The sequence below is a fragment of the Aulonocara sp. 'chitande type north' Nkhata Bay genome, linkage group LG12 (genome assembly GCF_057382095.1).
Source record: "Aulonocara sp. 'chitande type north' Nkhata Bay isolate Kocher_YH1m ecotype deep benthic linkage group LG12, A_spYH_male_GT1.1, whole genome shotgun sequence".
Classification (NCBI taxonomy): domain Eukaryota; kingdom Metazoa; phylum Chordata; class Actinopteri; order Cichliformes; family Cichlidae; genus Aulonocara; species Aulonocara sp. 'chitande type north' Nkhata Bay.
Window position 1 is genome coordinate 6904405 of NC_141355.1, and position 19229 is coordinate 6923633.

General features: G+C 41.5%; 1 protein-coding gene and 1 pseudogene across 1 annotated transcript in view; one reads left to right on the forward strand and one right to left on the reverse strand.

Moving 5' to 3' along the window:
• Positions 1 to 19229, forward strand: part of npffr1l2 (neuropeptide FF receptor 1 like 2) — a 46610-nt gene that overhangs the window by 16559 nt on the left and 10822 nt on the right. The window lies entirely within an intron of this gene.
• On the reverse strand, positions 1278 to 10227 carry LOC147316829 (uncharacterized; annotated as a pseudogene).

Sequence of the window (19229 nt, forward strand, 5' to 3'; positions counted from 1 at the left end):
CATATGGCTGATGTTATGTGCCATGGTGATCCATATGTATGATCACAAGTTTATTTAATTATTTTTAACCCAACAAAACAAATAAACAGAAACATGATGCTGATGCTATGAACACTCCACACACATGAGTCAAGATGCAGGAAAACTGCTCACGGAAACGCTGCACACTCAAGTTATCATAGTTATCATAGTTCTGTTTCCCTCTCTTTGAGGAGTTCTCAGCCAGCTCTCGATCTGATAATGTGTAGCTTGCTCATCAGCTCAGTGGTCAAGATGTGACCCTGTGAAGACTCCCCAAAGCTGGTGCCAGGAGTCTAGCGGGTCCATCTGAACAAAAGGCAACTGTTGTGAACAATGTTGCTGGTAACAAGAAAATAGATCATTTCCAATTAATATTTTATATTACAGAATAAAATGAGCCAACTTTCAATAAAGCAAAACAAAATACATTTTATCACTAAACCTATGTAAAATATGGCTTTATATCCTCTCCACAGTCACCTGAGCCATCCCAGTCTCTGCCATTTGTTATTGGAAACCAGCTGATCTTATAGGATATCTTGCAACATTTTGGTAGTACATTAAAGACAGTTAGCTGAATGTACCGTATTTTTCGGACCATAAGGCGCACCAGATTATAAGGCGCATTAAGCGAAACAAAACAGTCAGAAAGGTCAAACTTTACTTAATTCATTCTTCTTGCTTCCCCCACTTCAGAAGTTTGATTCATTAATGTTGAATTCTCTCGCAGCTGCTCTATTCCCTTGCTGTTGCAGTATATTAATGACTAACCTCGTATTGTGGATGGATTATCTCAGTTGTTCTCCTGACTGAAGTTTGGTCTGTTTACAGCATCCTGCCATATGTTTGCATTTGTCTCTAACCATCGGGAACCCTCACGTTAACTTTTATCGAGTGCTAAAAGTTAGCATTCATCCTCAGTTTTGGACCCAGATTACTCTGCGAGGCTCCCGACAACAGTAGCCAAATTATAAGGTGCACTGTCAATTTTTGAGAAAACTAAAGGATTTTAAGCGCGCCTTATAGTGTGGAAAATACGGTAGCATTAAGGAGTTATTTAAATATGCCTTTCAGTAGTTTTCAATGACTTAGTCAGGGGATAGAATGATAGTGATCCAAATATCATTACCTTTAACTGCTGTGACTTTCCCCCTGTTGGGGGAAAACTCTGTAAAAAACCCAGGAGAAATAAAGACACAATGAGACAAAGTTACTTTCTTTATCAAACGTGTACACGGGTGAGCTGCGAAGAACAACTCACACCATGCACAGTGGCTTGGTAATTTTTATAGGCACAGAGCACAGAGACAGTGAGAACAGGATAACAAATAATAAACAGATAAAATAAAACAACTCCATATATGGTGCTAGTCTCGTCAGCAGAGAGCTAGGGAAGATAAAACAATCTAAAACAATATGTCCCAGAAACAAGATGTGTTTGCTGGGAAAGTCTAAAAAGATAATTCTAAACTAATCTAACCATAGGCAGAGGGCAGACAAAAGGCATCTTTGTACATTTAAAAGAAGGTAAAGAAACATAGAATCATTTTTCCTGTAACATTCCCTCCTGTTTTAACTTATTTTAAATGTATACAACAATTGTCTGTGAAGGTTATTTATTAAGTATCTTAAGCAATTTTGTAATTTTCAAAATGTCAGCATAGCAGAAATGGAAGTCATTTGGTCTAAAGAATAAAACAAAAGAAAATAATAAAAAGAAAAACATAGTAAATGAAAATCATAGTAAATGAAATAACAAGTGGAATAAACAAGAAAAAATAATAAAACTAAAACTACAAAAAATAAAGGATAAAAACCTTATATTTTAAAACGAAAACTACAAAAAATAAAAGGATGAAAACTAAAATGAAAACTTTGTATTTAAAAATGATGAAAACCTAATATGTAAAATGAAAACTTCAAAAAATACAAGGATGAAAACCTTATATTTAAAAAGATGCAAACCTTAAATTGAAAACTTTATATGTAAAATGATGAAAACTTCATATTTAAAATGAAAACTTCAAAAAATAAAAGAATGAGAACTTCAAAAAATAAAAGGATGAAAACTTTATATTTAAAATGAAAAACTTTATGTTTAAAACTGAAAACTTCAAAAAATAAAAGGATGAAAACCTGCATAACCTACTAATGTTTTAATCAGTGCGTGATCACTTGACAAGTCATTTTTAATCACCACGTCATTCATTAGCAGTTATTACAAGTTCTCCTCTAACAGAATTGCAACGGGATGCTGGCCTTCTTCAGGCACGGCAACATAAGCAGTCATTGTAGTTGTTATCATCTTTGAAATCATTACTCTTAGGCATGGCAACACACACAACACTAATATGAGCAGTGCTATCATGATGAGACCTAGAAGGAAAAATGGCTTTGCTACAGCAGCCAGCCATGAACCGCTGAACAGCCAGTCCAGCCAGCCTTGTGCTGTAGCTGCTCCAGGTGTGTGTTCAGTGACATATTTTTGCAGAGCGGTCAAATTCTGCAAAGCGTCATAAATGTCTCCTCCATTTTCGTATCCATCAGGGATAAAAGTGCAACATGTTTCCCCGATCAGCTTGCAAACTCCTCCTTGTGATGCTGTTAGCAGGTCTAGTGTCAGTCTGTTCTGCAGCACCATCGTTCTGATGGCCTGCTGTTCTCCTGCTAAGGCGGTTCCCAGGGTCTTGGTCAAGTTGATGTGTCGTAGCAGAGCATATCGGTTGATTTCCACATGATCCCGCACCTCGGCAACTCCAATGCCGGGGATCAAGCTCTGTAAGAATTTCACTCCTCCTCCCCAGATGCGAAACTCTCCCGGCACTCCAGTGTCCACTGTAATGCCGAAAGAATTGGGTGAGGCGATGTCCACTTCACGTCTCTGTCGGCTGCTTGGGTGATGTGCAACACTTTGCATGAAGAAGACGTGATCTGATAATTGCACCAGGGCGCACAGACCCCCCCCAACCTTCAGGGAGTGACAGATAAGCCTTATTGCCACATAGGAAGTACCAGTCAGCCAAAACTCTGGTTCCTCTACTGCTGGGTGCACATCCTGTCTGGTACTGAGTCTTTGTTTGTAGTGGCATTCGGTAGCTGTAGTCGGAGCGACAGTTGAGGCTCATCAGCGTCGTGTTACTGGCACAGGTGGCGTTGATTGAACAGGCCATACACTTCCTCTCGTTCCTTGGTGGGCAGAAAGTGTATATGTACTTACATAGGTGAGTAGGCAGCTCCCCCACTGCCCGCGATCCATTGTTCATCACACATACTGGCAGTTGTGATGCGTTCAGTTTGTTCAGTAGAATTACATCAGGCAGCGGGTCTGAGACTTGGGGCCAGGTCAGTAGGTAGGTCTGTCCGGAACAGTTCACATTTGTGGGTGATGATGACCTCCAGGTTGCTTTCGCTGGGATGCTGTAGTTGGCTTTGGACCAAAGAGTACCGTAGCCTGGATGTGTTGCCAGGCCCAACAGGCACCAACTGCGATCTTCAGGTATGCTGTACGGCCACAGGCCAGACGTCTGTGAGGATAGGGGCATATGGGTACATGCATAGCAGTCAGTTTTGTTATTCAAGTGAGCTGTAGTGTTCATAAACTGCCACCAGAAGTTAGTGGCGTAGCCATGGGGAAACTTGGTGTACTTTCCTTTGTCATACAGTGTCTGCCTTTTCTCCATATAGCGTGACTTGTTGTCCCTCACGGAAGCAAAGGTGAGGAGCCCGGCCATGGTCAGGGCCGCTGCAGTTGTTAAGAGCCACCACCTCATGACGACGGGACACACCCTCCTGTCGCGAGTAGACCCCCCGGCCAGGAAAGCTGACCCCTCCACCGGGCGAGATCACAACAAGTGGGCAAGCCTGCCGTCAGCTGTGTTTAGATGGCTTCACTGACTCGCCTGCAGTGACTCTGATGGATCCAGGATGGTCGTTCCGCAATTTTGCAAGCGGTCGGTGTAGTGAGGAGGACTTGGTATGGCCCCTCCCACCTGGGTGTGCTCCAGTTTTTCCTTTGGAGCACCTTGATCAGAACCCAGTCACCGGGCTTTAGTCTGCAAGACACTGGAGAAACATCATCAGGTTGTTGATCATGTACAATGATCTCTTTGTTTTCTAACAGCTTAGACATCCATTCTGCTAATGTGTTTTCTCTGATTGCTTTGTCTATTGGTTGACTGGTGATGGGCAGTGGGAACGGCCTGCCATGAATGATTTCAAATGGAGTTAGTTTATTGGAGCCTTGCGTTAAGCGCATCCACATTTTCACTAAACCCAAACATTCAGGCCACGGCCTTCCTGTTTCTGCCATGCATTTCCTGAGCCTTTGTTTTATAGTGCCGTTAGTTCTCTCTACAAGGCCTGCACTCTGAGGGTGATAAGCACAGTGGTGTTTTATGCTGAAACCGAGTGCTTCAGAGACCTTAGTGATGACATCATTTACAAAATGAGTGCCGTTGTCTGATCGTATCAAAGCTGGAATGCCATATGTGGGTATGAAGTGATTGCACAGGCATTTTGCTACTGAAATTGCATCTGCCTTTTTCACTGGATAGATTTCCGGCCACTTTGAGAACACATCTATAACCACTAGGGCGTATTTCGACCCTTGACATTCGCTTAGCTCAATAAAATCCATATGAATTGTGTGGAAAGGGTGAGGCGGAGTTGGAAAACGGCCTCTTTTTGGTCGCAGGTTACCCTGAGCATTATATTTTTGACACGTCATGCACGTTCTGACAAATTGTTTTGCTGAAGTTTCAAAATTTACAGTGTAGAAATGAGAGTTGACAATACAGGTCATTCCCCCCGATGACAAATGCGTACAGCCATGAGTCACTAATGCCGCCATCTTGTGGAGCGATTTTGGCAACACTGGCTTGCCATAACACATCATTAAATCGTTTGTCAGAACTGCACCGTGTTTTAGCCATTTTGCCTGCTCTGCTGTGCTTGCTGCTTTTTGTTCACTTTGCAACACATCCAGTGGAATCTGATGTGTGTTTACTGCCATCAATGTCATGTTTGTCTTTTGTGCCGCCTGTTTTGCTGCTCTGTCAGCAAAATTGTTGCCTGTAGTAATAAAAGAGCCATCAGTTTTGTGTGCTGCACATTTACACAATGCGAGTTGTTGTGGTAAATTTATTACAGTCAGCAGGCGTTGTAAGAGGCTGGCATGCTGGACTGGTTTACCGGTTGATGTAATCTTTCCTCTGTTTTGCCAGAGCTTTGCAAAATGATGCACAGCAGAGAAAACATACTGGCTGTCTGTATAAACGTTTATTTGTTTATCTTTGTGTATTTCACATGCACGAATAACAGCTATCAGCTCAGCGCTCTGTGCAGAATATGAAGAAGAAAGTGTTTTCGCTTCTATTATTCTACTATCTGTGGTTACTGCGTAACCTACACAATTTCGGCCTGTGTTGTCTTTAGAGGCCGATCCGTCCACAAAGACATCAGTAAAACCAGCTTGTGGCTCAGCATGGATGTCAGGGCGGGGTTTGGTGTCTTTGTCTAATTCTGCATGGCAGTTGTGCACATCTCCATCAGCTGGTGTGCTCACTAGAGTCCCTGGATTCAGTGTGCCACATTTTTCCAGTGTGATGTGAGACTGTGATAGTAAAATGCCTACATACGATAGCTGTCTGGCATGAGTCAGGTAAGAGAGATTGGCTTGCAGCAGTATAGATGTGACAGCATGCGGGACCTTGACAACTAGTTTGTGCCCTAAGACAATGTCTGCTGACTTCTTTACTGCTTCTGTGGCTGCTGCACAGCTTTGGACGCAAGTCGGCAGGCCCGAAACTACAGCGTCTAACTTACACGAGTAGAATGCTAGAGGGCGCTGTTTGTCACCAAAAGCCTGTGTCAGAACTGCCTTCATGTAGCCGGCCCCCCCATCAACATGCAGCACGAAAGGCTTGTCATAATCAGGCAGGGCCAGGACTACATTTGTTTGTAAAGCCACCTTTAGGTTAGTAAATGCTGTGTCTGCCTCTACCGTCCACGTTATTGTGTCGCGCAAAGCAAGGTTTTTGCCATAAATCATGTCTTGGAGTGGCTGAACTGTTAGTGCATACTCTGGAATCCAAGCTCTACAGAAATTACACAAACCTAAAAAACTCATCATCTGTTGTTTTGTTTTAGGTTTGGGTGTGTTTTGCACTGCCAGCTTTCTGGTTCCCAGCAGTGTTTTGCCCTGGCCTGTGAGTGTGTGTCCGAGATATGTAACGTTATCACTCCACAGCTGCAGTTTGTGTTGTGAGACTTTGTGGCCCTGTTCAGCCAAATGCTGTAGCACAGCAAGTGTGTTGTCTTTGCACGCCTGCTGTGTGTGACCGGTTATTAAAATGTCATCTACATACAGCAAGTATTGACCTAACTGTGGGAGCCTACAGCTAGACATTGACTTCTTCAGTGCTTCTGCATAGAGGGTTGGGCTATTCTGAAAACCCTGGGGCAAACGAGTGTATGTGTACCTCTGACCCTCAAAGGTGAAGCCAAACAATGGCTGTGAGTCTGGATGTAGTGGAACTGAGAAAAAGGCGTTTGAAAGGTCGATTACTGAGAACCACTGTTCGTTCGGTGTGACCTGATTTAAAATAGTGTGTGGATTAGCAACCACAGGTGGGATTTGTTCAGTCACTTCGTTTATAGCTCTCAGGTCATGTACTAGACGGTATGCACCCGCGGTAGCTTTTTTAACAGGAAAGATAGGAGTGTTACAGGTGGCTGTCTTTGTTTTTATTAAAATTCCTGCCTTCTCCATGTCTGCTATCACTGGGCGAATGCCATGTCTAGCCTCAGTAGTGAGTGGGTATTGAGATATCAGTGGTCTGTGTTTTGAGAGAGGTTTTACTCTTACTTCATCTGCATTTTTTATAAGGCCTACATCAGCAGGGCCTGTAGACCAGAGAGTTTCAGGCAGCTGAGCTAGTGCTGCCTGGTGTCATTCAGTCAGTTGTGCGTGTGTTTCAGCGACATCAGTTAGGTGTACAGCAGGCCTGACTGTGACCAACCAACCCAGTGTGTATCGGAAACACCCCGTCCGGCGGCCTTGCAGCCAGCCTTCATGAGTGTCTTCCGTTTTTTCATAAGTGTCTGCTTCAACCCTGGCTAACACATTTCCTAAATCCTTCCAGTTTGAATGATAGTTATGCGCTACAGACACGTGTGGCTTAGGCATGCGGTTCAAAGCCTTCACGGCTGCTGATTGGATTACTGAGCACACTGCATTTCCCGACTTTGTGACATACAGGTGTTGTAAAGTCAAACTCTGTTGTCCTAGCTTCCACACTTGCTGATCGTAAAGTGGGTCTGGGCCTGGAGTTTGTTTAAATCTCAACGTGTTGTGATAGTCAGTGGGTTTCTGGAAATAGGATGTGGGGGGTGTATATTTGCGGGCCACATTGTGTAGCTTTGTGAGCTCGGGCAACTCAAGAGTCCAGTAATAATGTGGGACACCGTAGCCTTGAGAGAGACACACGTTGCTGCTGTGTGCCGTGTTAATGCTATCTGGCTCTGGTGTGTTGTCATTTAGCATGCATTCAGCAATCATGCCATTCTCTTCCGGTACCACGCCTATCTTGAGTTCTGTCAGAGCGTCTCTTCCTAGTAGGTTTACTGGGCATGACGGGTCATAGATGCATTTAATGAAGCACCTGCGGCCACTTTCGGTATGCATTAGTTCTAACGGGGCAGTTAGTTGTTGTACAGTGGTGTGGCCTGTGGCTGACTTCACAACTAATGTGTCTTTTGAGTACTGTAAGTTTTTAGGCGGCTGCCTTAGAACCGTTTTACATGCTCCGGTGTCACACAACATTTGGATTGGTTGCCCGTTCACATGAATTAGCTGCATTGGTTTGTATTCTGACCCTAATAGCAATTGTTCTATGTTAAAAACTTCCCCTCCCTCATCAATGTTCATGTCTTGTGTGCTGTCTAGTCACATGTCGTTGTTCTCCATAGATTCGCCACTGTTTTGCCTGTCATTGTTCCTCCTACTATTATGTGTCTGTGGCTTACTCCTGCACTCTCGTTCAAAGTGACCTCGTTTTCCACAGTTGAAACAGGCATTGTCTCTGTCATATCTGCTGTCTCTGTTTCGGTGTCTGCGGCCTTGCTGTCGATTACCTTGCTTCCCTTTCTGCCTCTGATAGCCTCCCGAAAATGCAAGGAAACCTGTCTCTGAATCTATGGTGAAGACGTCAGCCTTATTTTTCTGTTTGTGCACTTTTGTGGCGTGTTCAGCATGTAACAGGGCATCCGGCAGGTTGCCAGTGTTCATTGTGACCCAATGTTTTTCTACATGTGCTCTGATTGGTGGGAGCAGGCCATTTAGAAATGCATTTTTTAACTGCTGCTGGAATGGCGTTGCATCGCCATCGGCATAATCTAAACCTGAATGCTGCCTAAAAACTGGGCGCAGGCGGTCTAAAAAGTCTGATGCAGTTTCATTTTCTTTCTGTTTCACCTCTCCTATTTTATTGTAGTTTGGCTTGGGGGCCAGCTGTAGTTTCACACGTTCATAGAAGTTATGTAGTTGGCCTTCTAAATCAGGGTCACCTGCACGCAGGGGTTGTGGCCCGTTGCCGACCACTAAAGAATCTAAAGGATTATTAATTGCCCCCCCAGTGAAAGAGCCTTTCACTGAGCCAAACTTCAAACCTAAAAGATCTTGGAGTACCTGGTACATTTCATGACCGTTTAAATACCACTGAGTCCTAATTGCTTCAACTGCTCTCTTCCATGTGTCAAAACCATCATACAGGGGCGGGACATCTTTAAGAACATTTTTGCGATCCTCATGTGACCATGGTCTAAACACAAGAATTGTGGGCTGGGTGTCTCTATGCCCCATAGGTCCAGTCGGCTGACCATATCTGGGGTTAGGTGAACTTATTAATGGAAATACTCCTGGGGGGCTTGGGGGGTCAGGCCATATTTCCCTGCCTACATGATCTTCCCCTATATCTGTTTTGGGTGCATGTGTTACTGACATTTTAGCTAAATCTGCCTGCACTGAACCGTAAGGGTTATTCACAGCTGCATCTTTCTCTGTGTGCTTGGGAGTTGATGCAGAGGCAGTAACATAGGGGGGAGGGGCTGCAGCCGTTGCTTCAGGCACCTCACAGCTCTGCTTTTGTTTTTTATTCTGTCTCTTTTCTCTATTCTCAGCACGTCTCTGTTGCTCTTTTTTCCATGCATCTAGGAAAGTTAATTCATTTGTGCGTTTTCCTTTCTTTCTAAGATTTGTGGTTGCACTTATTTCCTTTAATAAGCTATCTTTGAGCTGCGTTAAAGCTGCGGGGCTGCATGTACCCTCCCACCCAGGACATGACGTCTTTTTAGGATTACGCCATCTCCTTGCGCTGATTTTTCCTGCACCTGGATATTTATTTTCTATCCACTGTTCATCATTAGTGAGTTTTTGTGTATACTGTCCATTGTTGGCAACAGGTTTTGAGGTTTCATTTCCCATTTTGCTATTATTTATTATTTAGCGTATCTTACTTATGTATTTATTTATTTATTTATTTATTTATTTATTTATTTGTACACTGGCAATACAGCTGCTATCCACCTTCGCTGGTATGAGGAATGAGAGTGGTTGTTCACACGCCCTTCTACTTTCGGACTATTTCCAAAAGCGGTGTGAACTTTACGAGGCGGAACTCGACCGTTCTCCCAAACCACCAGCACTTCAGCGAACAGCAGTGAAGGAAAAACACAGTAGGAGCGGCTCAGTCTCTTATTGGACCGTGAAAAGTCAGCTTGCTCCGTTAGTTACAACAATACACACACATACATTCACATTCACACTTATTCGCGCGATCGGAACCCTTATCATAAGGGGAGCTGCCAGTCTTTCTGTAGACGAGCTACTTATTCCCTTGACCCAGCTGGGGGAGCTACCCAGAGCTCCAAACCTAACCCACAAGAGTGGGGAGCTTCCAGTCGACGAGCTCCAAGCTACCAGCCGACGAGCTACTTTAAACCTAACCCACAGAGGTGGGGAGCTTCCAGTCGACGAGCTCCAATGCTACCAGTCGACGAGCTACTTTCGCTATTTTAAATTCCCTGAATTCAAAACTCCCTGAATTTAAAATACGCTTTTACGCAAAATTGTGTCAGTGTGTCTGTATCTACCTGGTCAGTGTCGCCGGGTCTGGTCCACCTCGATCGGGCCCCACCACCGTGGGTCGCTTTCTAGAACGTTGGCCAAGACTCGAATTTAACGCCCTTGGTCTTTGACCACACACCTAGTGTGTGTGGGCTGTCGACAGACGAACAACGTGGACTGGTCACGGAGATGGGACACGATGGAGGCGCTCCGGCTCGAAGGACCAAGAAATGTTGGGGGAAAACTCTGTAAAAAACCCAGGAGAAATAAAGACACTATGAGACAAAGTTACTTTCTTTATCAAACGTGTACACGGGTGAGCTGCGAAGAACAACTCACACCATGCACAGTGGCTTGGTAATTTTTATAGGCACAGAGCACAGAGACAGTGAGAACAGGATAACAAATAATAAACAGATAAAATAAAACAACTCCATATATGGTGCTAGTCTCGTCAGCAGAGAGCTAGGGAAGATAAAACAATCTAAAACAATATGTCCCAGAAACAAGATGTGTTTGCTGGGAAAGTCTAAAAAGATAATTCTAAACTAATCTAACCATAGGCAGAGGGCAGACAAAAGGCATCTTTGTACATTTAAAAGAAGGTAAAGAAACATAGAATCATTTTTCCTGTAACACCCCCCCACAAAGTTTAGTGGAGATCCCATACCACATATCCATATATCCACAGATCCATATACCCATAGTATAGCTTCGACCCAAAAGCCAATCTATGAGGAGCCATTTGGAAAAGCCAAGATGAGACAACGCTCCGGATAGTACAACCTTTCTGATTGTGTAAAGAAGAAATAAGGTTGTTCGTAATTTGGCTGCAATCCTATAAATGTTACAAGAGCAGACAGACACTTAAAGCTCCACTTCATGGACTCCAAAGTCATGACCTTCAACTACAGGGAAAGCAGTAAATTATAATTGATGTGTGACTCATATCGAGGAAAAGAGGAAATCAAATTAAACACATATTTCTTTAGTCAAGCAAAAACTGTCAACCGGCTGAAAAACTTTACCAGTAGTAGTTCACGGTCGGTTTCATGAAAGAAAAAGAGCATTGAAAGTGAACTGAAAGAGGTTTTTTCTTTTTAATCGTTGGTTTCATTTAGCTAGACATCAGTCATTCGTAGAGTCATGCAGTATGGTGCAAATGACAAATGAGTCCAATGACAGAAAAATAGTTTCAATTTAAATTTCTAAATGTAAAAAGATACCTGATGTATTCAACTTTCAGTTGCCCTTGTTTACGTTTTTCAATAGTGTCCTTGAACCTTTTTTCACAAATTATCAAGTTAGGAACTTGGATTAGCTCTTGTCAAGAACACCGTACCTACTGTGAAGCATGGGGGTGGAAACATCATGCTATGGGGCTGTTTTTCTGCCAAGGGGACAGGACGACTGATCCGTGTTAAGGACAGAATGAATGGGGCCATGTATCGTGAGATTTTGAGCCAAAACCTCCTTCCATCAGTGAGAACTTTGAAGATGAAACGAGGCTGGGTCTTCCAACATGACAATGATCCAAAACACACCGCCCGGGCAACAAAGGAGTGGCTCCGTAAGAAGCATTTGAAAGTCCTGGAGTGGCCTAGCCAGTCTCCAGACCTCAACCCCATAGAAAATCTGTGGCGGGAGTTGAAAGTCCGTGTTGCTCGGCGACAGCCCCAAAACATCACTGCTCTCGAGAAGATCTGCATGGAGGAATGGACCAAAATACCAGCTACTGTGTGTGCAAACCTGGTAAAGACCTATAGTAAACGTTTGACCTCTGTTATTGCCAACAAAGGTTATGTTACAAAGTAGTGAGTTGTATTTTTGTTATTGACCAAATACTTATTTTCCACCCTGATTTACGAATAAATTCTTTACAAATCCTACCATGTGGATTCATGGATTTTTTTTTCACATTCTGTCTCTCACAGTTGAAGTGTACCTCTGGTGCAAATTACTGACCTCTGTCATCATTTTAAGTGGGGGAACTTGCACAATCGGTGGCTGACTAAATACTTTTTTGCCCCACTGTATTTTTAAAATGCACATCAATCTACAGGGTGGGCCATTTATATGGATACACCGTAATAAAATGGGAATGGTTGGTGATATTAAAGTCCTGTTTGTGGCACATTAGTATATGTGAGGGGGCAAACTCCTCATGATGGGTGGTGACCATGGTGGCCAATTAGATACAACTTTTGTTTTTTTCAATAGGAAGAGGGCCATGTGACACATCAAACGTATTGGTAATGTCACAAGAAAAACAATGGTGTGCTTGGTTTCAACGTAACTTTATTCTTTATTTCCTTTCACAATGAAAAGAAACAAAAACCTACAACGAGAAACCTGAGACGTGGAACATGGAACATGGAGAAAAATACGGCCAAAATACAGGGGTTGACATGCAGACGAACCAGCAACTAACAGAGGGAAACGCAAGGCTTAAATACACAGAGGGATAACGAGGGAATGAGACACAGAAGGGGAACACAGCTGGGAGTAATCAGATATGACAAGACCAAGGGGAAGCAAAACTCAATACATTGACATAGGACACAGACTTTCAAAGTAAAACAGGAAGCATAACAGACGCAGGCTTGACTAGGTGAGATAGCAACCATGGAACATAGAAACCTAAAGACTAGGAAAGATAAACAATGACAAAATCAAAGTTCACTAGTAATACAGAAACAGAAACACTGGTCACAGACCCAGGACCGTAACAGAAGCAACATTTTAATCAAAACAGAGCACAGAAAACTTATCAAATGTTTTAACCTAGACATCTTCCTGTTTCATGAAGAATATTAGCACTTGAAATTTGATAGCAGGAGCACATATCATAAAAGTAGAGCCACTGTTCTTCTTTTAACAGTCTGCAAACATCTGGGAACTTAGGAGACCAGTTGTAATTTTTTTCTGAAAGAAATGATCTCTCATTCCTGCCTGATAGAGGTTTCTAGCTGTTCTATATTTTTCATGAAGCGCCAAATGTTTTTTTGAACATTTATGATGTGGGTTTGTACGTAGACACAGAGCATCTCATGGCATTACTCATGTGTAGTCAAATACAATTAAAATAAATATCAGGTAATTACAGGAAATTATTTAGCCCATATACTATTTGATTACTGTGCGCTCTGCAGGTTGTTTAGTGGTCTGTGCAAATGAGCAGCAGAGGAGAGGATAATTGATGGAAATGGGAGGTGTGCCGTATTATTACTTACCTAAAGGCTTGATTTAATTATTGAAATGGCATGCTGTGGTAGAGGTTTTTGTACCTTGTTTGAGTCCAGTAGAGGGGAAGTCTGGTATTAATTAGTGCACGCTGAAAGAATGAACTGAGCTTAAAGTGTTGAAAGTCTTTATTCTTTGCTGAAAGTTCTTTAAAAACCACCTCTTATAAACTATACTTATATACTCCACCTGACAGGTTGAGTACACCCTGGACAGATTGCCAGTTCATCACAGGCCTTAGACAGAGAGAGGGGCAACTGTTTAACTCATATCAACCAACAGGAGCTCCATTAACGCTGACATGCATGCCTTTGGACTGTGAGAGAACGGTGAGAGTTCAGTGGAGAGCAGTCCTGAATGCTGACCTGACAGTAATTGCCTTGCCATATCCCCATGCTGTATGATTGTCATGTTACAGACAGGGCAGTGAAAGTGCACCGGCATATCATTTTGTCTGTAAGAGAGAAAAAAAAGAAAAACAACAACAATATGTAATTTAAATGCAGTTGTATAGAATGCAGTCAGTTTATCTAACAATCAGATTGTACATATTAACAAAAATGTCCAAGCCATCCTCAGTAATGAAAGAAAAATGGTGTGGATCACAAGAGCTGTCAAGAAATGTGGTGAACAAGAAAAAAATATTTAATGAAAACACACTTGATGATAAATGATTAGCGGTAACAAAAGCCGAGGGAGGTCAACAGTGATCACTGACTGTTTTAGGAGCTTTTTGAGATTTAATAGAAGAAAATGCAAAACATTAAACATTTTAACAACACAAAAGCCATATTAAACGCAGACTACTTTTTTTTTTAATTATTCAACTTTATTAAGAAACAGTGTACAGAACATGTATACAACCAGAACAAAATTAACATATGCCAGGGGGTGTAATACAAAGAATTACATACATTCAAATAATTTGTAATTACTACAAATAGTAATAGTTTTCATAGCCTTTTTGTTAAGTGATCCATGAATCAATTTTATGTAACATAAAACATCATAGTAATGTTTAAAATTAGGCTTTTTGTTACTGTATTTGCATCTGTGAAAATAAAATTTAGCTAAGATAACTAACAAGTTTATTATAAAGTAAACATCTTCCTTTTTTTTTGCCTTCGAAAGAAACAAAATACAACATTTTCCCATTTCACAGTAAAGTCATTATAGAGATGTCCAGCAATGAATATACTGAAGTCTTTTCAAAATGTTCTAGCGTATGAACAGATCCAGAAGAGGTGTTGCACAGTCTCAGGATGGCTTCCACAAAATCCACAGTTCACATTTATGTCCCTTTTGAACTTTGTCATATAATGATTAGCAGGATAAAATTTATGCAGTATTTTAAATGAGACTTCCTTCACTTTATTCGTTACCAGATACTTGTTAGGAATTGTCCATACTCTTTTCCAGTTAATGTCACTGACAAAGAAATTCCAATAAGAGACCACATGTGGAATAGTTAGAGATTCTGTCTGGAACAAAGCATGAATATTCTTATTACTTTTACTATGGTTTGTTAGACAGATTCTTCCTATGTGTGAATCTAAAGGGTTGGGGAGAGAAACAGATGATATGCAAGGTTGAATACCTTTAAAAAGCATTATAATACCCGTAGGTATTGCATCAAATAATATGGCATATTCTTTGGGTGTGGCTGGAAATTTATAGGCGTTTAAGAATTCTGAATAGGACATAAGCTGCCCATTAAGATTAAACAGCTGATTCATTAAAACAATCCATTTCTCAACCCACCTAGAAAAAAATAATGATTTATTTTTATACACTATGTTCCTATTATTCCAAATTGAATACGTATGGGGTGTAAAGTTGTGTTTACATATAAGGGACCAAGCTAATAGAACTTGTTTGTGAAACATCGAAAGGTTTTCTGGAAGCTTATCTATACTATAATCACAGCCTAAGATAAAACTTAGACCACCAAACTTAGAGAAAATGTAGTGAGGAATAAAACTCCAAATGGATACCGGATTTTTAAGAAAATGTTTAGCCCAATTAATCTTAAATGTATTGTTAAGGGGGACGCTATGGAGCCGCGGACCAAGATGGCTGCATAAAGTGGTTGCTCCGTGTAACCTGCATTAAAAACCCAGAACAACCCAAAACTAGAAACTTAACTGTTATTGAAAAATGTCAAAAAGACTAATCTCAAGGACTGTGATATTTTCACCCGAAAACGCGGTTCCCAAAAACCAGTTAAAACTGATATTTTGGCAACGCCTGAAAGCAGCGAGGGAGCTGCTAGCGCTAGTAGCATGAATGACCTTAGCACGGTGTTAGCTGAACTTCGGTCGTTGCGCTCCGAGTTTAGTGTATTCGGAACTAAACTGGACAGCACAGATAACCGTATGGGCGAAATGACGAAGTCAGTTGCTGCTTTGGAGACAAATATGACGGAGGTAAAGCAAAATGTTGCTGCAAATGCTACACGACTGGAGGAAGCTGAAAATAGAATAATGTCGGCAGAGGAGCTCCTGGGAAAGAGCGTGGCCGATCTCTGCAATGCCATGAAGCGGATATCCTACCTGGAGGCAAAAACCGACGACCTGGAGAACCGGGGCCGAAGGAAGAACCTGCGGCCATTTGACCTCCGGGAGGGCGCCGAGGATCAGCGGCCACTACTGGAGTTTATAAGGGAGGTGTTACCGCGCTGGCTTGAGACCGACAGATCGTTCGTTATTGAGAGGGCTCACCACCTCTACCACCTCCAAAGCCAAACCAACATAGAGGTGTCCTTATCCGATTCCTGAACTTCCAAGATCGGGAGTTTGTTTTCCACTCCACAAAACACAGTAACATCGAGCACGACGGAAACAAACTCTTTTTTGCCCAAGATTTCTCAGCTGAGACCATCCGGCAGCAAACCGAGTTCAACGCGATCAGGAAAGTGTTTGCCGACGAAGGAGTGTTCCGCGTGCAAGATGAGGATCCTCCACGATGGGAAGATACGCCTGTTTTCATCTCCAAAGGAGGCCAAGTGTTATGGGTCAATGCCAGGGTTTTTTTTTTCACTATTTATTTCTCTATTTTATTTTATTCAAAGTTTACTTGTCACTTTTGTTTACTCAACATCAGCATCACGTGTTGTTATCTTAATATTACAGAATGAAAAGTATGGACCAACTAAACACCCGCAATATCTCTGACATAAAAGTCACTAGTTGGAATGTCCGGGGTCTCAGGAAACTAATCAAACTGAAACAGGTTATAAGCAGGATCAAGCAATTGAAATCAAAAATAGTTTTTCTTCAAGAAACACATCTGACAGACTGTGAACTAAAGTCTGTGAGGAACAGATGGCCTGGCCAGGTGATCCACGCATCATACAATAACTATGCAAGAGGTGTAATTATTTTGATTCCTAGAAGCATACCATTCCAAATGACGAAAATAATAAAAGACCCTGCTGGTAGGTACATAATCACTCAGGGTACCATCCTTTCTATTACTTTAAACTTGGTGAGTCTCTATGGCCCAAATGAAAATAAGCCCAAATTTTTTGAAGATCTGTTTCTTACTGTATCTGCTTTGCAAGGACTGTATATAATTGGAGGAAACTTTAACTGTACTCTCAATCCGAGTATGGATCGCTCAACAGGTTCAGATACATATCAACTTGGTAGAAGTGTGGAGAGAACAAAATCCTGATAAAATAGAATTCTCCTGTCATTCAAGTATACATAAATCCCGCTCACGTATAGATTACTTTCTTATCGCAAGAGAACTTTTATCAAGAATCAAACAGTGTCAGTATGATAGCATAGTGATCAGTGATCATGCAGCTATCTCACTGAGTATCCATCTAGGAAAGTTTATCCATAACCCCCCTCACTGGCGGTTTCAAACAAAATGGCTGCAGAATCCTGAATTTGTTAAATTTGTAGAGGAGAAAATAGAAAATTACTTTGAGTTAAATACAGATCAAACTTGTGCCTCAGTGAGATGGGAAGGATTCAAGGCATATATTAGAGGTGAAATTCTTAGCTTTATGAGTACAAAGAATAAACAGCAAAGAAAGCGAATGGAAACCCTGGATAAACAGATTAAATCTTTGAAATTAGACTTAAACGTTAGCGACGACTCAACAAACCAAAGTGAGTTGCTACGTCTGAGAACTGAATATAATAAATTATCATCTGATGCAGCAGCAAAAAGTCTAATGTGGCTGAAGCAATCTTATTATGACCAAGGAGAGAAAGCAGGTAGACTTTTGGCATGGAGAATTAAGAAAATGCAGAGTGAAAGAGCAATTAGTAGCATAAAGACCTCTTCAGGGAATGTAACAGTAGATCCATTGGAAATTAATGACAGCTTTAGAGAATTTTATGAAAAATTGTATAAATCAGAATGTGCTCAAACCTCAGAAGAACAGGACATATTCTTAGATCAACTTCAGTTTCAGACGCTAACAGAAAACACAAAGCAGGAATTAGACAGACGTCTAACTACTGAAGAGATATCACAGGCTATCAAAAGCATTAACAGTGGTAAAGCACCTGGGCCAGATGGCTTTCCGATTGAATTTTATAAAACTTTCCAAGACAAATTATTAATTCCACTTTTTAACATGTATGAAGAAGCGTATCAAAATGAAGCTCTTTTTCTTCTTTGATAAACTAAACGGTATGTTTAATAGATTTATTTGGAATAATAAAAAACCTAGACTAAGACTTCGCTTGTTGTACCCACCATATGAAAGAGGGGGGTTACAACTCCCTAATCTTAGACTGTATTACTGGTCTGCACAACTGCGCTCAGCCATGTTCTACTTTTCCACTGAGACACCCCCGGCCTGGTTACAAATTGAACAAACATCAGTAACAAATCTTCAGTTAAATCTGTATTTATATTCTGCAAGCCTGAGCAATTTTTAAAAAATGACAAATAACCCTTTTTTAAAAAACACAATAGATGTTTGGTATAGGGCCCATCAGTATATGGGAGATAGAAGACTTATCTCCCGTTTTTCACCTGTTTGGGGCAACACATGTTTTAAAGCAGGAAGAGCGGATGGGGGTTTCAAAATCTGGGCAGATAAAGGTGTACAGAAGGTGGCAGATCTTTATAAGGATGGCAACCTTCTTACATTTGATCAGCTATGCCAAATATACAACATCCCCAAAAAACATTTTTTTTTAAATATCTACAAGTTAAACATTTCATTATGTCAAAATATAAACAGATTGTATCTGAGCCACCATTATCACAATTGGAGAATGTCATACTTCAAAAGCCAGTGGGCAGAGGTCATATCTCTTCGGTTTATACAGCTCTGTTAACACATGATGGGGAATCTGCCACTGACAAGTTGGACGCATGGAGGGCTGACATCCAAGAGGAGATACAGGAGGTGGACTGGGAAACTGCATGTTTAAAAGCCCAAAGACAATCAATTAATACAAGGATGAAACTCCTCCAATATAAGTGGTTGATGAGAACTTACATAACCCCAGTCAAACTGAATCGCTGGTCGCCTGTCATCCCAGATAGCTGCAGTAAATGTTTAGGCACTCTGCTCCACTGTGTATGGAGCTGTCCAAAATTACAACAGTACTGGAAATTAATCACGCAAACTTTATCTAAGATTGTTGGAGTAAATATACCTGTTGAAGCAAAAATGTGTGTGTTGGGTATATATCCAAAGAACTGTGACTTTAGCACCAGACAGCTAAAATTAATTGACTTTGGCCTCCTGCAAGCTAGGCGCTTAATATCTTTGTATTGGAAGAAAGTGGATGTACCCTCAAGTCATATGTGGGTGAAGGAGATGGCATCATGTATTGTATTGGAACAACTTACTTATATTGTCAGAGGA